Source organism: Chaetura pelagica, unplaced genomic scaffold (genome assembly GCF_000747805.2).
Source record: "Chaetura pelagica isolate M959 unplaced genomic scaffold, ChaPel_1.0 scaffold361, whole genome shotgun sequence".
In the NCBI taxonomy this organism is placed as follows: domain Eukaryota; kingdom Metazoa; phylum Chordata; class Aves; order Apodiformes; family Apodidae; genus Chaetura; species Chaetura pelagica.
In genome coordinates, this window is record NW_009952363.1 from 1,113,886 (window position 1) to 1,132,864 (window position 18,979).

Below are 18,979 nucleotides of genomic sequence, written 5' to 3' on the forward strand. Positions count from 1 at the left end.
TAGGAGAGGGGGGGGGTGGGGGTGGGGGGGGAATCAGAGGTAGGGAAGGCACTGAAGCTTTGCCCTTCCTATGGTTTGTGGAGGATGTCAGTGAACAATCAGCAACCCTTTGAAAACCAGTGCCCAGACTCATCACTAAGCCCAAGAAACCTTTACACAAACTGTGATGCGGAAGGAAACCATTTCCCATGAGGGGAGGTCAGACTCTGGCCCAGGTTGCCCAGAGAAGCTGTGGCTGCTGCATTCGTGGGAGCGTTCAAGGCCGGGGTTGGGCTTGGAGCAACCTGACCTAGTGGGAGGTGCTTGTACCAAGGTAGGGAGGTTGGAACTAGGTGATCTTGAAGGTCCCTTCCAACCCAAACCAGCTTGGGTTTCTGTGATTCTACAATTATGGAATAAGCCACCACCGGGGAGGGATTTTCACAGCTCTCTGTTAGTGAGAAATCTGTGATGCCCTTGAATGAATCTCTTTGAAGGCTGTAGGGAGGGTTGGCTGCTGAAGAGCTGCTTCTGTTCTCCGAAATCTCGGTTTTATCTGAATCTTGCTCACATCTCTGACACTCAGTTCCAGCTGCCTTTGTATGAATGCAAATCTTAACAGTTTAAAACCTACTGCCCTTCTGTTTCATTGATGACTCTTTTGTTGCTCACTGCTAAGTTGGAGGCAATTCTGGTTGAACTTGAAGCCTAGAAAAAAAACTTTGGTTCTCTTGAAAAAAATAATAACTATTCCCATGATATATTTTTTGTTGCACAAAAGGAAGAAAGAGGCTGCTGAAATGTCAGACAATCTCTGGGCATGTTCTGTGTGAGCAACTGTAGGTGATCCTGCTGCAGCAGGGGGTTGGACTAGGTGATCTCCAGCTGTCCCATCCAGCCCTAACTACTCTGTGATTCTCTTCAGTATTAAGACTGAATAGGAAGATATTTTCCTGTTTGCATGTGCTCTTCTTTCATGCAACTCCTTTAATCAGGTTTCGTGATCAAATTCTAGCCTGTTTTGTCTAATTGACAGGGTTGGTTTTGCTAAGGGTTACAAAGTTGTTTACAAAGGTGGTTACCAAGTTGCAAAGTTACAAATATAGCGTTGCAAATATAAAAGGTAGCAAAGTTATGACTAGTGAAAGTTACAAAGATATAAACTTGCAAAATCGCAGCTTTACAAGTTACAAATATCGGAAGCTACAAAGTTGCAAATATAAGATGTGGGGAAGTTACAAAGTTGGAAAGCAAGAAAGCTGCAAAGTTACAAGGTTGCAAGGGGCTGGCTTTGTCTGGAGATTGTCAGTGACGCATGGAAATGCTTCTATGTGCAAAGCAGCTGTTTGATTTGTGCTGTTTGTAAGGAGACAGGGCAGCAGTGGGGCTGGAGAAGCAAGGGGATGGGGTCTGTGCTGCATCACACAGCCTGGGAAAGAGGATGTAGGGAGTAAAAAGTCACCTTCAAAGATCCATGTGGGAGAAGCTTGGAGTCATCTGTAACATCTTGTGAAGTTTGCAGGCAGCTTTTCACTGGTGTGATGATTTTGGCTGTCTCAGGGCTGGGCAGAGTCAGGCCCTGCGTGTCTATTAATAAAAGTATCTGCCCAAATGTCTTCACACTCCTGTCGTGTAGCTGAGTGTAGGGATTGTGCCAAATGTGAACAAACACAACAATCAAACAGTCTGGGGGCTGTGAACTGTGAAGTTACAGGGTGTGAAGTTACAGCTAGGGCAGGGAATGAACTTGAATGGGAAAGAAAACTGGATGTGCACACAGACAGCTTCATTTACCAGCTTGCAGCCAGCTGAGGTGGGGGTGAGCATCAGCACGAAAGCACATCAAGTCACTGCCATCGCATCCCCACTTCCCCTTGGGCCCCTTCTGTCAGAAAGTGCAAAGGGTTTAGAGTGACCCCACATCAGCCCTTTAGCAAGAGAGAATCTTCCAGGCTCTTACACACTCCTCTGCCCAGGACTTCAAATCAAACAAAGACGATTGAAACTTGCAAAAAAAAAAATAAATAGCTGATACCTCAGGGAGAGAAAGTGCAGAGGAAAAAGCCACGCATGCTACAAAGTTGCTGTGAGAGTTTTCTAGGGAAATACAGAGGAGCAAAGACTCCTTGGCACAAAATAAAAAAAGATTCTGCTAAGTCTTTACAACATGACTGTGTATGGCAGGAATTACAAAGAATATACACATATTCCTCATATATATGTATATATTTATACTATGTATTAAAGCATTCTTGTATTCAAGAACAAGAAGAAGAAGAAGGGAGTGGGGTGGGAGGGGTACAGAAGGAACTAACTGAGTTTTGTAGTCCAGTGGAGGAGGAATAATGTTTTATCAGGCTCAGCACTGGGGACTACTGTCTATCAGGTGAATGTGACTCTCCAAACATTATACCAGGCCAGTAAGGAAGCATGGCTGATGAGACACAAAGCAATCCTGTGTTGCAGTTAGATATGGTGAGACTTCAGCTGGAGGACTTCAAGAAAGGTGTCTCAGCTGGAAGATAATCCAGAACAGAGCAATGAGACTGGCTAGAAGGCTACTAAAGCCTGGCTTGTAAGGAAAGATTGAGCACGCTGTGCCTGGTTGTGTTCCAGAAGGGGAAGGGAATGCAGCATGAGAGTTCTTGTAAGAAGACAAGGTTGCTAGAAAAAGGAAAGGGATAGACTATTCTCCATATTCCTATGGGGTGGTGAAAACCCCACCACCTCTATGAGGGAATATTTTTCTTTCTCATAGGAAGGAGCAAGGGGCTGGACTGGGCTGTCTGGGATGTGCTGCGGGAGAAGCCTGAGTAGCTTTGTCAAACATCAGAAATGCCACAAGTGTGACTGTTTCTGCTGGTCACAGGGACAAGATGAATTCCAGGAACCCATTCTTGGACTGCAGGAGTAATGTTATTGGATTTTCTTGCTCTTGGGATTGTTTTGCTTGACTGCTTATTTACTAGAAGATATTAACTCAAAGCAAAACACCAGTAATCACCTGATGGTGTTACGGGAAGTTTACCACACTGAGGAATTTCCTTTCAAAAAACAATCTGAAGTGGTACACTCAGTGTAGTTTATGAGGATAAGAAAAGCTATCTAGGGAGCTAGTACAGGGGAGCTGCTGCTGTGGCTGGGACAGGACTGGGCTATAGGAGTGCTGGGCTTTTTGTGCTGTTCTGCCATACGAGTCTTGCTTGCTTGGAAACAAGTCTGTTTGCATGCTCAGTAAAATGTAACTGGTATAATTTCTGGTTTGGCTACCCTGCCTAAAGCCTCTCTGAAGTCTGTCAGGGACTCACATGCTATAAAATGAAGGTTCATATAAAATACGTAAGATAGAGAAATTCAGACTCTGTAAGCATTTTTACATGGATAAAACATACAGCAAGCCTGATTGTTTGCCTTCAAACAGATGCTAAGTAAAATGGTTTGTTTGGGATGATTGATTACAGGAGCCCCACTCATACATCCCAAACATATTCTACAATCACATCTTCTTTTCATTTGCAAAGGCTGAAAAGAATTTTCATAGCTCTTCTCCCCCCTGTGATTTATCATTTCTGAGGCTAAGCCTGTTATCAACATGGGTTCACTCCAGAGCTCCCAGAAGTCATAACACATTAGCATGTCTTATTAAACCAAGGCTGTGGTTGGAGCTGCAGAAATATCAATGTTGTTTCTAAAGAAAGAGAAATATTAAAGGATTGAATGCTGCATTTATTAGTTCTTCTGTCAAAGATCTCTTTGGATGTCGATGGACTTTTTGCTGCACTGTCAAGGGCCACACAGAACAATTTAGGTGCTATTGATCTCATCAGATTTGGTCTAAAAGGCAGGTACTTAAAGACAGTCAGTGGACAGGACTAGGTATTTCATCCCACCTGCTGGCACATGTTCAAGATAGATGTGGTGGTTTGTGCCTAACACGACAACAAAGTGCAAGTCATGCAACACCCCCCACCCCCCCCCAACCCCTCCATGCACTAGGATGGGAAAGACAAAGGCCAAGTAGACAAGTAGAAGCTTGTGTGTCTAGACAAGGACAAGGAGGGTTCACTCACCATTTACAGTCCCAGACTCAACTTGACTGCAAGGAAACCTCTGCTTTAGCACTTCCCCCGCCACCCCCTTCCTCCTTGCCAGCCTTCACTCCAGCACTGCTTCTCCCCTCCCCAGTACAGCTCTTTCTGCTTCCTCTTCTCAAGTCTTTTAGCAGTTTTTTTGTTTTGTTTTGGGTTTTTGCTTGTTTGTTTGTTTGTTTTTCTTTCCATTTTCCATGTGAATCTCAGGAAGAACTTCTTTGCTGTGAGAGTGCCAGAGCCCTGGGACAGGCTGCCCAGAGAGGCTGTGGAGTCTCCTTCTCTGGAGACATTCAAACCCACCTGGGCACGTTCCTGTGTGATGTGCTCTGGCTGACCCTGCTCTGGCAGGGGGGTTGGGCTGGGTGATCTTTTGAGGTCCCTTCCAACCCCTAGGATTTGTCTCTCTAATGGCTCTGGCCTTGGTTACTTGAGCTGGGGAAGCTTTTTAGGATCTTCTAACAGGAGCCTCCCCTAGGGCCCCTCCCCTGCTACCAAAACCATACCAGAACCAAACCAACACAGTAGATCAGAAGAATTCTTCCAAAAGTGCCCAACCTAGTAGCTGCTTTTATAAAATAAGTCTAGCTGCTCATCCTGGATTTAAGCTGACCAGGTTGTAGACAGATAATGTCAAGTATGAGTGAATTAATCTTCAGAGTTTGACCCAGAGCCCATTGGAATGAACATGAATCATTCTGTTGACCTGAGTGAGCCCTGGACCAGAGTTTGATGTCATGAAAATATGTAAATCCAATATTTTTTCTCCTTGCAGATCAGGGTGTCAAGATGTTTTTCTTCTCTTACACTTGTTTAGCCTTTAGAAACAATGACAAAAAGGCTTAATAAGCTGAATGTGAGAATTTTCTGAGAAAGAGGAGCAGGATTGGATCCAAACAGCACCATGTTGGAATGAATACAGTGTTAAATGACAGCTTGCTGGGAACCCCATCAAAGACAGAAAGATTCCCAATGGGAGTTAGTTCAGATTTTGTGTTAGGCAACAGAGAGATTCATTTTAGCTTTCAGATGAAGCCTAGTTCCTGTGGGTTTGATTTTACAGGCTTCCTACAGAGATCAAAACTAACATATCTGCAGTGTGATCCTCCACATGATACTAACTGTGTCACTTTGCCCCAGTGGGATATAGCTTCCTGTTCATTATAAGGGTCCTTCTAATCCATCTCCACAGGGGTGTCTTAAAGAGCTCAAATGAGTGGTATTCCTGCAATTTAATACCCTCTACAATCCAAACTGAGCCCAGGTTCTCACCATCTAATACACACCCTTGGTGCCATGGGAGCAGGGATGCTCCAAATCCCTCCAGGAGGTGGTATATAATTATGGCAGCATTGACACCTAAATTCTCTTTGGTCTCTCTTGGACTCTGTTTTCAGTTTTCTTTCTAAATGAGACAAGTAAACTGGAAGTTACGATGGTCTTCTGGCTGTGTTTAGAAAGATTCTGCATATCAAGGTGAGGAATTAGTGCCAGGAGATGCTAAAGATCTGAACATTTGTGGTGATCTCTTTTGAACTTCAAGCAGAGATACTTGGTTGTGCAACATATGGAGTTGTCTCTTGAGGTCATGTTTGTTGCCTGGAAGACAACCCATTATAGGAAAGACCAAGGATTTCTAGATACTGGAAAAGAAGCCAGTTAGGAACACCAGAGACAGCCTGATCTTGTATGACTGGCCTCTCACTGGAAATCAATGGTCTCCAAAGAGACCTATCCCTTGCTAATAATGATTAGGAAGAGGAGGTGGGTTGTGGCAGGAAATCAAAGCAGAGGTGGAAGGACTAGGCTTCAGTGAGCCCCCACAGGGAGGGAAGGGTAAGAAAATGATTGAACAAGAGGCTGTTCTCCTGTGGAGGGAGGTAGCATTTCTCCATCACTTGTGAAGCTAAAGACAGCTGCTGCAAGAAAGTATTTCTCACTGTCATGGCAAGGAAGAAGATGAAGGGCTGGGTTAGATCCTACTTTATTCATCTTCTGTTTCTCAGAACAGAAAAATACCTAGAGATGTAGGAACCAGGTGTGTACGAGATGCAAATAGACAGGAACTAATTATTCCCTGGAGCCACACAGATTGACCCTAGCTCAGAACTGGGTGTCTTGGTGCTTTGTTGGTGCCAGAGTTCTGCTCTGCTGCAGAAGGATGCTGGCTTCTTCTGAGTGCTGCAGGTGGTGAACATCAGGGGGCTTCTGCAGGGTGGGCTGGCTGGATGAGTGAACTGAGCAAGGGGTGCAAACACCCTTAGAGATGGGGAGACAGGTCAGGCTGTGGCCAGTCACAGAGGAGACAGAGCAACCTGCTTCCTGGAGGGCAGTTTGGAGCTCTGCCATTGTGTAACTTGCACATGGGAGTGTCTAGAAAAAGAGGAAGGGTGCCGTGGGTCAGTGTGAGGCTCAGCTGCCACAAGGTGAAATAGCAGGTCTGAGCTGTTTCCTGAGGACTGGGGTTAGTACTTACATCCTGCTGGGAATGCAGGTCACTCAGCAACCCGTGGGGACAGGCTTGATTGATGGGCTGAGGCTGATTGTATGAGTTTCTATGAGGCCAAGTGGTGGGTCCTGAACTTTGGCCACAATAGCCCCCAGCAGCGCTACAGGCTTGGGGAAGGAGTGGCTGGAGAGATGTCCAGCAGAGAGGGACCTGGGGGAGTTGAGGCATTGGAACAGGCTGCCCAGGGAGGTGATAGAGGCACCATCCCTGGAGGTGCTAGAAAAACTTGGTAGACATGGTATTTCAGCAGATGGTTTAGTGGTCATGGGGTTGTAGGGTGGACAGTTGGACTTGATGATCTTGAAGGTCTTTTCCAACCTTGATGATTCCATGATTCTATGTCTAACCTTCTGCTCCAAGGGAAGTTCTTGAGGTTTGGAACCACCTGTAAGTTCCCCATCAAGCTGTATCTTCCCCTATCTTCCTGGCTCACAACTGTTACCTGAGAGAGTGGGGAGGAGGAAGAGGGAGAGAGAAAAGAAGGGGCAAGCACATCAAAGGTTTCATCCTCTGCAGGGAGTTAAAATGCAAAACCTAAAGATGTATCACAAACAAAATAAAGCTCCCTGAAGTATTTGTTTAATGTTTATCCAGTTCTGAATCCTTTTCTTGGCAAATGGTCCCTTCTCCCTGTGAAGTGAAAGGACTGGGACTGTCTGCCAAGTGTTTGAAGACTTCAGAGCAGTACATGGGAGGTGGTATCTCCAGGATGGCAGCAATGCAAAGCCTGCTCCCCACAGCCCAAGTCATGGGTGAGCAACATTCATGTTCAGCTAATGAAAACCAGTGGTATTTGCACACACTTTGATAGGGGTCCATCTTGTGTCTGTTCATTTCTTGAAAGAAAAACATCCCAGAAACTGTCTGGAGAATCCGTGCTGCTTTGCACCTTCCCATCTTTTATCTCTGTATTACTGTTTTTTATTATTCTTTCCTTGTAAAGTTGCTGCTGAAGTGCTGGCTCTGAGATTTGAAGTCCTCATTTCTTGAGTGACAAAGCCCTCGTGGATTTGAGCCAAGAGTCAGCAGCTGGGATTTACTTAATGGATGAAGTTGTTTTGCACTTTTCTAAGCAACACAGAGACATGAGTATGTGGATTTGAGGATGTTAGAACTGGTTTCAAAAATAATAATAATAATAAAATCACATGCATGCTTCTGTTCTGTAGCTATAGGCACAATTTCAAAAATCTACACTAATATATCTATAAAGGCTGATCTTTTTTTTTTTTTTTTCTATGTGTGGGTCTAGATTATACTCTTCCCCATTTTTATTTCTTTTTAAAGGAGAATAAAATTTAAAAACAAACCCCCACCCAAACCCCCCAAAAAACACCAAAAGCTCTCACTTTGCTGACAGCTGATTTAGAAGAAGTTATTAGTGACAATCGTCTCAGGTCAGGATCTTTTTGTACTTGAATGTCTAAAGGAACATTATTTTCCACAAGGAAACAAGCCAGGATTATGGAGCAGGTGAGAAAGGGGAAATCTATTTTAGCAATGAGAAAGGGCAAAGCACAGAGCCTCAGGAGATGAGGGATGCTTGGAAGTTGCAGGGGACTGTTAATGGACAAAAAGTCTCCAGTTCATTGGTTCAGAGCCAGCTGAAGACAAAGAATGGGTTCATGGTCTCTGTGAAAGGAGCTGAGGGTAGTCTCAGCCTGGTTTCAATTGGGAAGGGCTTGCTTCACTGCTCAGCCAGCTCCTTCAATGGTTCAATGGCAAATTCTGCCTAACAGAGAAGTAGTTCATTCCTTGCTCAGTCCTGACAAAGGGCAAGAAGGGGTCAGCACTGAGACCCACTGCACCCAGTCATCCTGAGCAGAGGCTCCTCCAGCCCTTTCATGCAGCAGAGCTTTCACTCCCATGGCTCTTCTGAGAAGTTGCCCTTTTCACAAAGTGAGGAATGAAGTCCAGGTCACTTTTCAGTGGTAGTCTGCCATTTCTGTTGAGCTGTCTCAAATAGGGCTCATGGGGTCTAATTTTCTAATTTCCAATAGTTCCAGATATTTCTGTGTGTGCAGCACTTAGAAATATCCCATCACTTTAATGGGAACATTGTATTTAATGGGTTTCATGTGGTTATATACACTATATATATATATATACACTATCCTGCCTGCCCTCCTTTGATGCTACATGGAGAACATGGAGAGATTATGTGGCAGCATCCAAACCATGGTATGAGTGTGAACTGTGGCTGGAATATGCCCTCTTTTTATCTTTTTCCCCAAGAACTAGCAATATCTTTGGGGCTGCTACTACTGTTTTCAGCGTTTTGTCTGTTACTCTCTTTTTTTTCAATTCAAAAGCCCTTGCTTCAGGCAAACAGTTTTGAAGAGCCAGGGCCACCATCTCCTGCCCTTATTGTCCCACTAGTCATAAGTCTTCTTCCCCCATCCTGGCATTGTTACCCATGACAACAAAGCACCTGGGACATCACTGAGGGCTGAGAGATGGTCAATATAATGTTCATCAAGAGATGGGGTGGGCACATTTCTAAAAGCAGGTCCTTCTCTTGCAAGCTGCTTCTTTTCCTTGATGGTGCATTTGCAACCACCATCATATTTTCCATGGGCTGTGAACCATTTGCTAACATCCCTCAGTGAATCCCTTTGTAACCAGCTAAAAACTCCATCAGCATTGAAAATCCCTTCAATGTGCTCTGTGGCATCTCCTTTTCCTTCCCACTTCCATTTCCCTCTCTCCAGCACTCCTAATTAGGTCATTATTTCCTAAATCAGGCCCACCAAAGCTGTTGCCAGGAGGAAAAAGTGGGCTCAGCCTGGCAAACCAGCTCCCACTCACTTCTCAGCTGCTTTGTGTGTTCATATAACCAGATCCCATCTGGGGAATGGAAACCTAGTGTTTGTCACTTGTGAAGAAGAGTTTTCTCCATAAGCCACCTGCGTTTTATATACATATATTTCCCCCCCCATTTTTCTCTGCTGTCCTCTCCCTGCTGAGCTGCATGTGGCAATTATTTGAAGTGGGCCTTCCCCAGAGTGTGGAGTGGGTGAGTTGCCTGTAGAGATGAGCCCAGGCCTGTGATTGGAGATGTGGAGCTGATAGTCCTCTGCTTGGCACTCAACCATTTCTTTTGACTTCAAAGCAAGAAACAAAAGATGTTTCAAGGACTTGAAAATCACCATTAGATATGATGAGGCTTAGGGCTGTTTCCATGGCAATGGAGCCTTTTTACATGGTGATCATTGCTGCAAAATGGAAATGTTCTTTTGTCTCTGGAAGTCTGTTCACTTATTTATGTGTGTGTGTATTTCAGTTGCAACAAATAATACAAGGAATTAGATCTCATGGTAACTTCCCTAAACTGATTCACCTTCTCATCCTCTGAAGTTTTTCTTAGTTCTTTAAAATCCTGCATCAAAGGAAAAACTTCACAAGGGTTTTATTTAAGTGGATATTAGAATTTAGGCCATCAGATTAACAGCCTTTTAGCAGAGGGTACTAACATCCAATTGTCCCAATAGACTGGAAATGTGATGACTGGTGACCTGTTGACACTAAAGAGCATATCAAACATATCAAACATGTCCCTAAGACTGTGACTATCACCTCTTTTGTCCTACTGTGCTCAATATCTTGTTTCTGTTTATTCATCCTAGTGCTTTGTTACCACTGATCAAAGTTTGCTTGAAAATCAAGGATGCAATCAAAATCCCAGGCTCCTCCTAAATTGTGTCTCTTTCCTGGACAATGAACACTTTTGTCTTCATTCAGACATGGAAATGGCTTCCTTCCAATTTATGCCTGTGACCAGAAATGTCAAGCCCAAAATGCCACAACCAAATGCCACATCTGACACAGCACATGTATATACTTCTCCATTTCTTGTGGCTTGTTCTGAACCTTGCCTGGGTCATTATTGGGAGCTGTGCTTGGCTGCCAGCTCTGCAGTGGAAGGGGTTCTTCCGGTCCCATGCCTGCAGATCCCTGCAGCTCAGGACAGATTCTTGCACAGCTCTGACTAGTGTCTAGTGAGCAATTCCACCCCAGAGGTTTTGCTCCCTCCCAGTTACCCTCTTCTCTTCCTCACCAGCCTCAGATGGGCTCAGTGGCCTTCTACTCATGAGAACGACTGAGGAACCTGCCCATGAAAGCTGAGGTTTTCTGCCCGTTTCCTCATTTGTTGTTTTATTGTCATTTCACTGCCAGTTAAACTGAGTTTTCTTCCACTCTCTCCTCACACTTCTTTTGCTTGCATAAAACATGATGCTGTATTGTGAACAATGCAGGAATACATTACATAAATTTCTCTTTGATATCCAGGATGTTTCCTGCTGTAATGGAATCAGAACAGAGCAACCTCTCCTCCCCGACATGTCAGATAACTCTCTCTCCACTCTCCATTAGGACGGATGTCTGCAAGCCTTTGAAGAGCTAAAACACCATAAAGGAAAAAGAAAATGTTAAGGGTGCTCCAGTGGGTATCACTGGAAATAATTGGGTTGAATTAAGCAAAGAGAAAATTTAGGCCAACTACTGGGAATAAAAGAGTGAAGTCTGTTAGGCTGGGAAGTTGTCTTGGAAGCTGTTAACCTGGGGAATAGGCTCGAAGGAAGATGGTGCAAACTTTAAAGAGCAAAATGTATGATTTAGTGAGACAGTCTATGAAGATGGTTGGTGAAAAATGTACAACTTTGTGTCATTTTAAGCTAGACTGAAATGAAGCACTTCAGACCCTAATGCAGTAAAGAACAGTGTTAGACACTGACGGACTCAAACTCTACCACGCTGATTCCTTGTGCCCTGATCACTTGGAGGGTATTTCCATGCACATTTATACAGCACATGAGTGCCCTGGCTGGCAGCCAAAGTGTGCCAAAACGACTCAAACTCTTCCACGCTGATTCCTTGTGCCCTGATCATTTGGAGAGTATTTCTGTGCACATTTATACAGCACGTGTGCCCTGGCTGGCAGCCAAAGTGTGCCAAAACATGCCACAGGTCCTGGTTTTTACACTAAATGAACTGGGGGGAACTGTGTTCGTCCGTGTTTCCATGGAGTGGCTGCTCAGTCCCCTTTGGAAAGCACACACCCTGTCAAGTTGTTTGTCGGCAGGAACCTGAAGGCAAAATTATGCTCTTTGACTTACGTTCCCTTCACGATCTCCCCCACGCTGCTCTGGGCTATGGCATAAAACAGCCTGTTAGATGTCACTGAGACATGCCTGAGCAGGTTGGCATCCCACATGGTCTGATCCACACAGATTCAATGAGAGACTGGAAGAAAAGTGCTCAAGTGCCACCCACACTTTCTGATCTGACTAGTAACTGAGGTTGGAAGCGCTACAGATACCTTTAGAGAGTGATGGGAGCAAGATGCCTTCTTTCATTTAAAGGTTTCTGCTTTGATTCTTCTTACTACTTTTTTTTTGATACAGCAGTAGAATGCATTTTTTTATGTTAAAAGCCTGCTTCTCTTTTTTTATCAGAAGAAATTAGAAAACTAATTTTCCTTCTTGGACTATTAGACTTCCTGACTTCCTGATCTTCACAAATCCAATGTCTAAATCCTCCATCTGGTGAAGTTCCAGTTCACAGTTCTTACCTCCATATCTTTGTCTTTCAGTGCCCACCTCTCTTTATGTTTCTCTTGCATTTCTTATTCCGAAGACAATTTCTAAATCACAGCTGCAGATTGAGACTGGAAAGCGAAAGGCAGGCTGGGGTGGTTCTGGAGTGTGCATTGCTCATGACTCAGACCCAGCTGATGGGGCATTGTGTCTCTCTCTCTAAGCATGTGAAATCCATTACTCTATTCCCAGCTATTCATATGTGTGAGTTACATCCAAGTTTTGCTTTCTGGGACTCTTGTACGTGGGCATTTTTGGCTGGTAGCTGCATTTGTTCATCTCTAGTCTCATGCATCTAAAGCTATTAGTATTTATGCTCTTTCAAAACTCCTTTGCTCTGGGACTGCCTGTCCTCTTTGCCATCATAAGCACTCAAAAATTCTTCCAGTTTACTGCTTTCATTCTCTCTCCTGAGTGCCTGCTGATCAGATCTTCTCAATGACATGCTAAGTTGTTTCACTGACATTGATGCATGATGCTGGACTCCATCAGCCTTGCAACCTTTGGGACCAGTCCTGGGAGTCAGGCAGCCAGACAGCTCAACTTGTCTCCATCAATCAGGAAGAGAGACTTTATTGGCCAGAATGAGGGCTACAGGTGTATGCCACTGTCACAGTTTTAAATAAACACAATCAGTTTGCCCAGTGCTAAGCAACTGTTTCTGGGAGCGTGTTGGTAAATGTGTTTATAAAGCATAAGAGTCCAATCCATCAGCCCTCAAAGAGCCTAATCAATATATTCCAATTTGATCTTAGAGAAGTTTCGCCTCTGGGAAGTTTAATTTATTTCAACTCATGACCATGAAAAAATGAGCAGCCACGGCACTTTGACAAAATAGAGCAAGTGGATGATGTTGTATCCAGCACCCGTTCCATTTCAATTTTCCATTTTACCTGAACAAATCACCCCTACGACTTGAACGACCGTGAAAACTGATCGAGTGATGGAGAGAGACTGCGGGCCAAAGGGGAGACAGGTGGGATAAAATATGGACAGGAAACATGAGATGCAGGATTTCTAAGGTGCTTGGCTGTATTGGTTTGCTCTGGGCAGAATATAGCAAAAAAGGAGTAACTAGTACTTAAAATGCAAGGTTAATTAGTTCCTATTGCAATTGCGGAGGGCTGCACATTTTGGGTCTAACTTGGCTAGTCCATAGCAGCATCTTCCCTCCATTTAGACCAGACTGTTCCTGTATGTTCTTGTAACTTTTCCATTCATGAGCCTAGCACCCATTTCTTCTAATCCCAAATTTAGGAAGCAACTCCTGTAAAACCTCAGTACAACAGCTAAACACAAGGTCATCTGGAGTTCTGAGCCATATCCAAGTGTTGCAGTGTCTGAGCAAATCAGAGTCAAGAGTGAGTAGCTGAAGAGCACCTCCCCAGGGAACACCTCCTTGAACATAACAAAATCCTGTGCTTGCACCTTGCTGTATGAAGAAATCTTTGGACAGGACCTGATTTTCATATTTTTAATTCCAACTAGTGGACTGTCCCTTTAGCAGAACTCTGAGGTGAAACCTCACTCGAACGATTCAGGGGTATTTCAGGTAATCCAGTTTTTATTGACAGTGTTTCACCTCTGTTTTAGAGGTTAAGATCACACTGCTCTAGTTAGATCAATGTACAAGACACTTCAAAGTGTAGTTAAGAAAAATACCATGTAAAACAAATGAAACATTTATTTCACTAACCCTCTGAGGAATTAAGCCAAGATGCTACACACACGTTATTTTACAGTGTGGTGGGATATTTTGCAACCCATGGTAGTTTCCAGCAAGGATTTTCTTCAGAATGGGTCACAAGACAGTCTTATGAAGGGTTGTCCTTGGTTTTCATTAAGATGGAGACTAGAGAAGGAGAACAGGTGTCATCCCATTATCAGAGCTTGTCACTTTTTCTTCCTTGGAGCCACCACTGTCTAAGCAACAATATTTTTTCTGGCCTTGTCCTGTGCTGTCAGAAAGAAGTCGTGCAAGGAGCCTGTTTAATGTTTTTTGGTTTTTTTTAAGAATTGAATCTAGTGTCCTCAGCAAATGCAAATCAGTTGTTTATACTGATGCTAGAAAATGTAAAATCAGAAATGAGTGTGTTGATTTTCTTCCCTCCAACTGCATTTCATCCTCATGCTTTCTGCTTTGATGCTTCCTCCCCAATCTGATTTGATATAGCATCAGACCATCTTTTTTATGTCAAACACTTGCTTCAAAGCTTCTCATAGCCACTGCTAGTTGTCAAAAGTTGGAGGCAACACGTTTTAAGCATTCAGCAAGCATTCTTCCAAAAAGAAACCCACTATTTCTAATGAGCAGTTGAGAGTGTGGTGCATTGCAGAAACTGTTTTCTAAGATCTGTCACAAATGATTTACTTTTATTAGTTTTAATGGCCCTTAGCTACAGGCATGGAATATAACTGAAAATTAAGATATTTTTCACAAGATGAAATAGATTTCAATCAGATGTTGGGCCTTTCCCTCCCCTCACTAATCCCCTCTTTTATTTGGTTTCGGAAGAGACAACCCTGCTCCAAGGAAATTACTTCATAGTCACACATCAGTCTACCAAGCATGAGCTCTGCTGACATCAGAGGCCCTTTTCCCAATCCTACACAACTCTTCTCATCAATAGAACTTGCATTTCCATTGCAGTGACTTTACCAAGATTTGGACAGAGACAGGATCACAGCAAGATGTTCCTAGTCAGAGCCATAGGTTTGTTTTTTCTGCTCTTGAACTGAAGAACTAATTTAAAGCTAACATTTATGAATTCAAATTCATCATTCCTCTGTCTCTTTTAATTTCTCCCTGCTGCTCACATACTCTTTGTCTCCTTGTTTGCATTTTGTCCATGTTGCTCTTTACAAATTAGTTTGTTTTTTTTTTTTTTTTTTTAGAAAGTGCTTCTATGGTGATTTTTATCATCTCATTTCAGTTTTTATTCAGTGGAGAAAGAGCAGTATGGCTAAGCCCAGACACTGATATTATGGAAGCTGCACCTAGAGACTCTGGGCATGTGCAAGGCTCTGCCAGGCATGCTGCAAACATCAGCAAAGGAAAAAGGGTTCTGCAAAAGGATCTCTCCCCTCCTTGTGAACCCCCTGCTTTGTTTCCAGCCACCATACCATGTTTTTCTTACTCAGTAACAGCTTTTTATGTCACCTGCAACCCACAAGAGTGAAGTGGGAGCCTGTGTTTCCTACTACAACTCTTCTGCATCCAAGTCAGGTAGACTGACTAAGGCTCTCAGCACATGGAGTTCTCTCCCTGGCTTCAACAACAGAGAAACTCACTGTATTAATCCTAATAGTTGCAGATTCAAACCTTCCTAAAAATCCAAGGATCATCAGTTCCCTCTCTCTTTCTAATCTTTGGCAGTTTTAGAGCTCCAGCCTAGATGAGGCATAACCACTTGCAGTAAAGAAATGTGATAACTAAGGAAAGACACCAAAGGCAGCTCTTCTTATTTAGTCTTTGGTCACAATTTCCAAGCTCACAGCATCATTGTTTTTCCCCTTAGGCCCAGTGCTGCATTCTCCATCTGGAATGTGCACATTGAGCTGGGTCTCTCCTGCCTCTTTCATCATTCTTAGTAATTAAGCTTTTACAGTGAGTACCTGAGAACCTTATTGTTGATTAAAAAGACAGGCTACCTCCAGCTCTTTGCCCACCACTTCATTGGCTGTGGGGTATTAAGAGACCAACTTGTGTTTTCATTGGGGAAATAAACACTTGGGATCTGAAGGCATGGAATGAAGACAAGGGCCCAGATTGGGCTCTTAATTATCCCAAAGAACAAGGAGACTAAGTGACTCACTTCAACAAGTCAGGGTAATTACTCTGGGTTTAAATCAACAGGGTTGGCAACACAGTTTGGTCAAGAGAGCAGATCGGTGGAATAAAACTGAGATAGTTTTACAGGGTTTCTTCTCTGAGTGCAGTCACAATTTAATGGTCACCTATAATTAGTTAATTCATTTACTACTATAATAAATGCTTTGCAGCCCTTTTAAATGTCCATTAAATGTGTCAAATCCCTTCCTCCTTTCCTCCACACACATGCAATTTCCTTGGCAAGTGAGAAAGTGTAACCAAATCAAAAGGTGAAAAGAAGGATGTTATATGAAGAGGGCAAGCTTTCCCCTGTCACTCAAATTCTCATGCTTGAATGAGTAACAACTACTCCGTAATGATGTTTTAAATGCAAATGATTCTAACCTCAAAAGAGGAAGCAAAATCTTATGCCTGTTTTTGTAGTTACTGGTTTCAGTGAAGCCTTGCTGATTTAAGCTCATGGAAGACCCTTTGACTGGAAATACCTCTAGAAGGAAAGGATGATAAAATGGTAGAGAGATAATTGTATCTTTTAATGAAAAATGGTCATGAATTTGATCGACAGAGACACCTCATGCTTCAGGGATTTGGTAATAAGAGGCTTCTACAGCCCGAGGACCACCTAAAATTACAGGTCAGCTATTCACCTTTCTCTTTTGAGCTCCTGTGGCTTCTCCAGCATCCAGCTCTCCTTATTGCTTCATGTCTCTTTATTGAAACACATAAATGGTGATTTGGTCAAATCCTGTCTTCAAACACCATTCCCTATTCCTGGAAGCTCAATAGTAACACTCAAGATCTGAAAGCCCAAGTTATATTCTCAGCACATCCTCAGCTTCATTTTGCAAAAGCCCAGGAAACATTCAGTCTGGCCATCAGGACCAGCCAGGCAGGGAAAAGCTGGAGCAGCCCATGGGTCACATCTGGTTCTCTGAGGAAGAGGAGCAGCACGGAGATCCCCTCCCTCAACGCAGCAGGGCACTGCAGAAAGCCCAATCCATCCTTCACCCTTGCATAATCCCTTTCCTGCTGGATTTTTAGCCCCATCAGTGACCCAATAGCCAGTCCTTCTGTGGCAACTCATTACTCAAGTGTGGTGACTTTTAGACCAAATCCTGGCTAGTTTACCTGGCAGGGTCTGACTACTGCTGGGGCTGCAGTATCCTGAACACACTGGTGCATAATGAGATGAGTTCTGAAGTCCATGGTTCAACAAATGCCCACAAAAGAAAGGAACAACCCATTATCTTGTCTTAATCTTCTGAATCCTACCTTAATCCAGACCCCACACTCCAAACACACTGTGTCCATTGCCTTGCTTTCTGTATTTAAATACACAGGGAAGAGATGTGACCAACAGGCAGAATCTCAAGTGGTGGCTTGGAGAATGTAATTTAATGTTTGGGCTGGTTTGTTATTTAAGTGTTAAGGCAGAGGCAGCAGACATTGCTGCTTGTGCACTGGGATTCTGGTTAGGGAAAGGAGGGTCAGTTCCCAAGCTCCTGCTTTCAGCATCTAATTCCTTCTTTCTTTTTCCTTCCTTGAAGGAAGTCAGAACAGAGAGATGGCAGGAGAGTAATACAACAAACTATAACACCTTGTGTAATTGAAATGGACCATAATCACTAATATTAAAGACAGTGAATCATTCTAATCGAGCCATGCTCAGCAAACAATGAAAAATTATGTGCCAGAAAAGCTAATGCTGGTTTTAAAATGAACAGAAACGAGGTGAAATGGAACCTCACTCTTTATTCACGAAGGTCAATTTAACGTGATTATTTTTTCCCTGGCATCACAGCATCGTGATGACTGTTGTACACCTCACTGCTATTTTCTAACCTAATAACAGTAAAAAATAACCAGCTGGTGATGATTCTGTTTAAAGCAGAGACTAAATGCTCACAAAAACCTGCCACTGAACAGTTGCACATGCTAATCAGGCACAGCTCAGCTAGATGCTCAATAGAGTCCATATTTTTCAAATTTCAACTGGTTGACTACATTGAGAAATTAGATTATGCCTCAGACATGTGAGACTCAGAGTGATCTGTGGTCATTCATCCCTTCTGGGTGAAATCAAACCCTCTGTGGATCCAGCCAGGCACTTGTAATTCATCCCTCTCTAGATCTTCCCATAATATTTACCATTGTGCAGTACAACTGCTTTAGGGACTTGGTATTTTGGTGGAGGTGATGGGGTCTAATTCTCCTTGGACACATTTCATAGGGGAGAAACAGCTTTGGCTTCACTGAAATTCCTCCTGGTGTTGGCCAGGGACAGCAGGGGAAGGATTTGTCCCCCAGGCCCATGTGGCACTAAAGGAGGACTCTGCTAACAACATTTGGAGGGAAGCTGACACCACTAACAATTGACAACTTCAGGCCTTGCCAATGAGTGCTGGGAATTACAAGGAGGAGGGGGGGGGGGGGATTCTGTTTAAAGCAGAGACTAAATGCTCACAAAAACCTGCCACTGAACAGTTGCACATGCTAATCAAGCACAGCTCAGCTAGATGCTCAATAGAGTCCATATTTTTCAAATTTCAACTGGTTGACTACATTGAGAAATTAGATTATGCCTCAGACATGTGAGACTCAGAGTGATCTGTGGTCATTCATCCCTTCTGGGTGAAATCAAACCCTCTGTGGATCCAGCCAGGCACTTGTAATTCATCCCTCTCTAGATCTTCCCATAATATTTACCATTGTGCAGTACAACTGCTTTAGGGACTTGGTATTTTGGTGGAGGTGATGGGTTCTGATTCTCCTTGGACACATTTCATAGGGGAGAAACAGCTTTGGCTTCACTGAAATTCCTCCTGGTGTTGGCCAGGGACAGCAGGGGAAGGATTTGTCCCCCAGGCCCATGTGGCACTAAAGGAGGACTCTGCTAACAACATTTGGAGGGAAGCTGACACCACTAACAATTGACAACTTCAGGCCTTGCCAATGAGTGCTGGGAATTACAAGG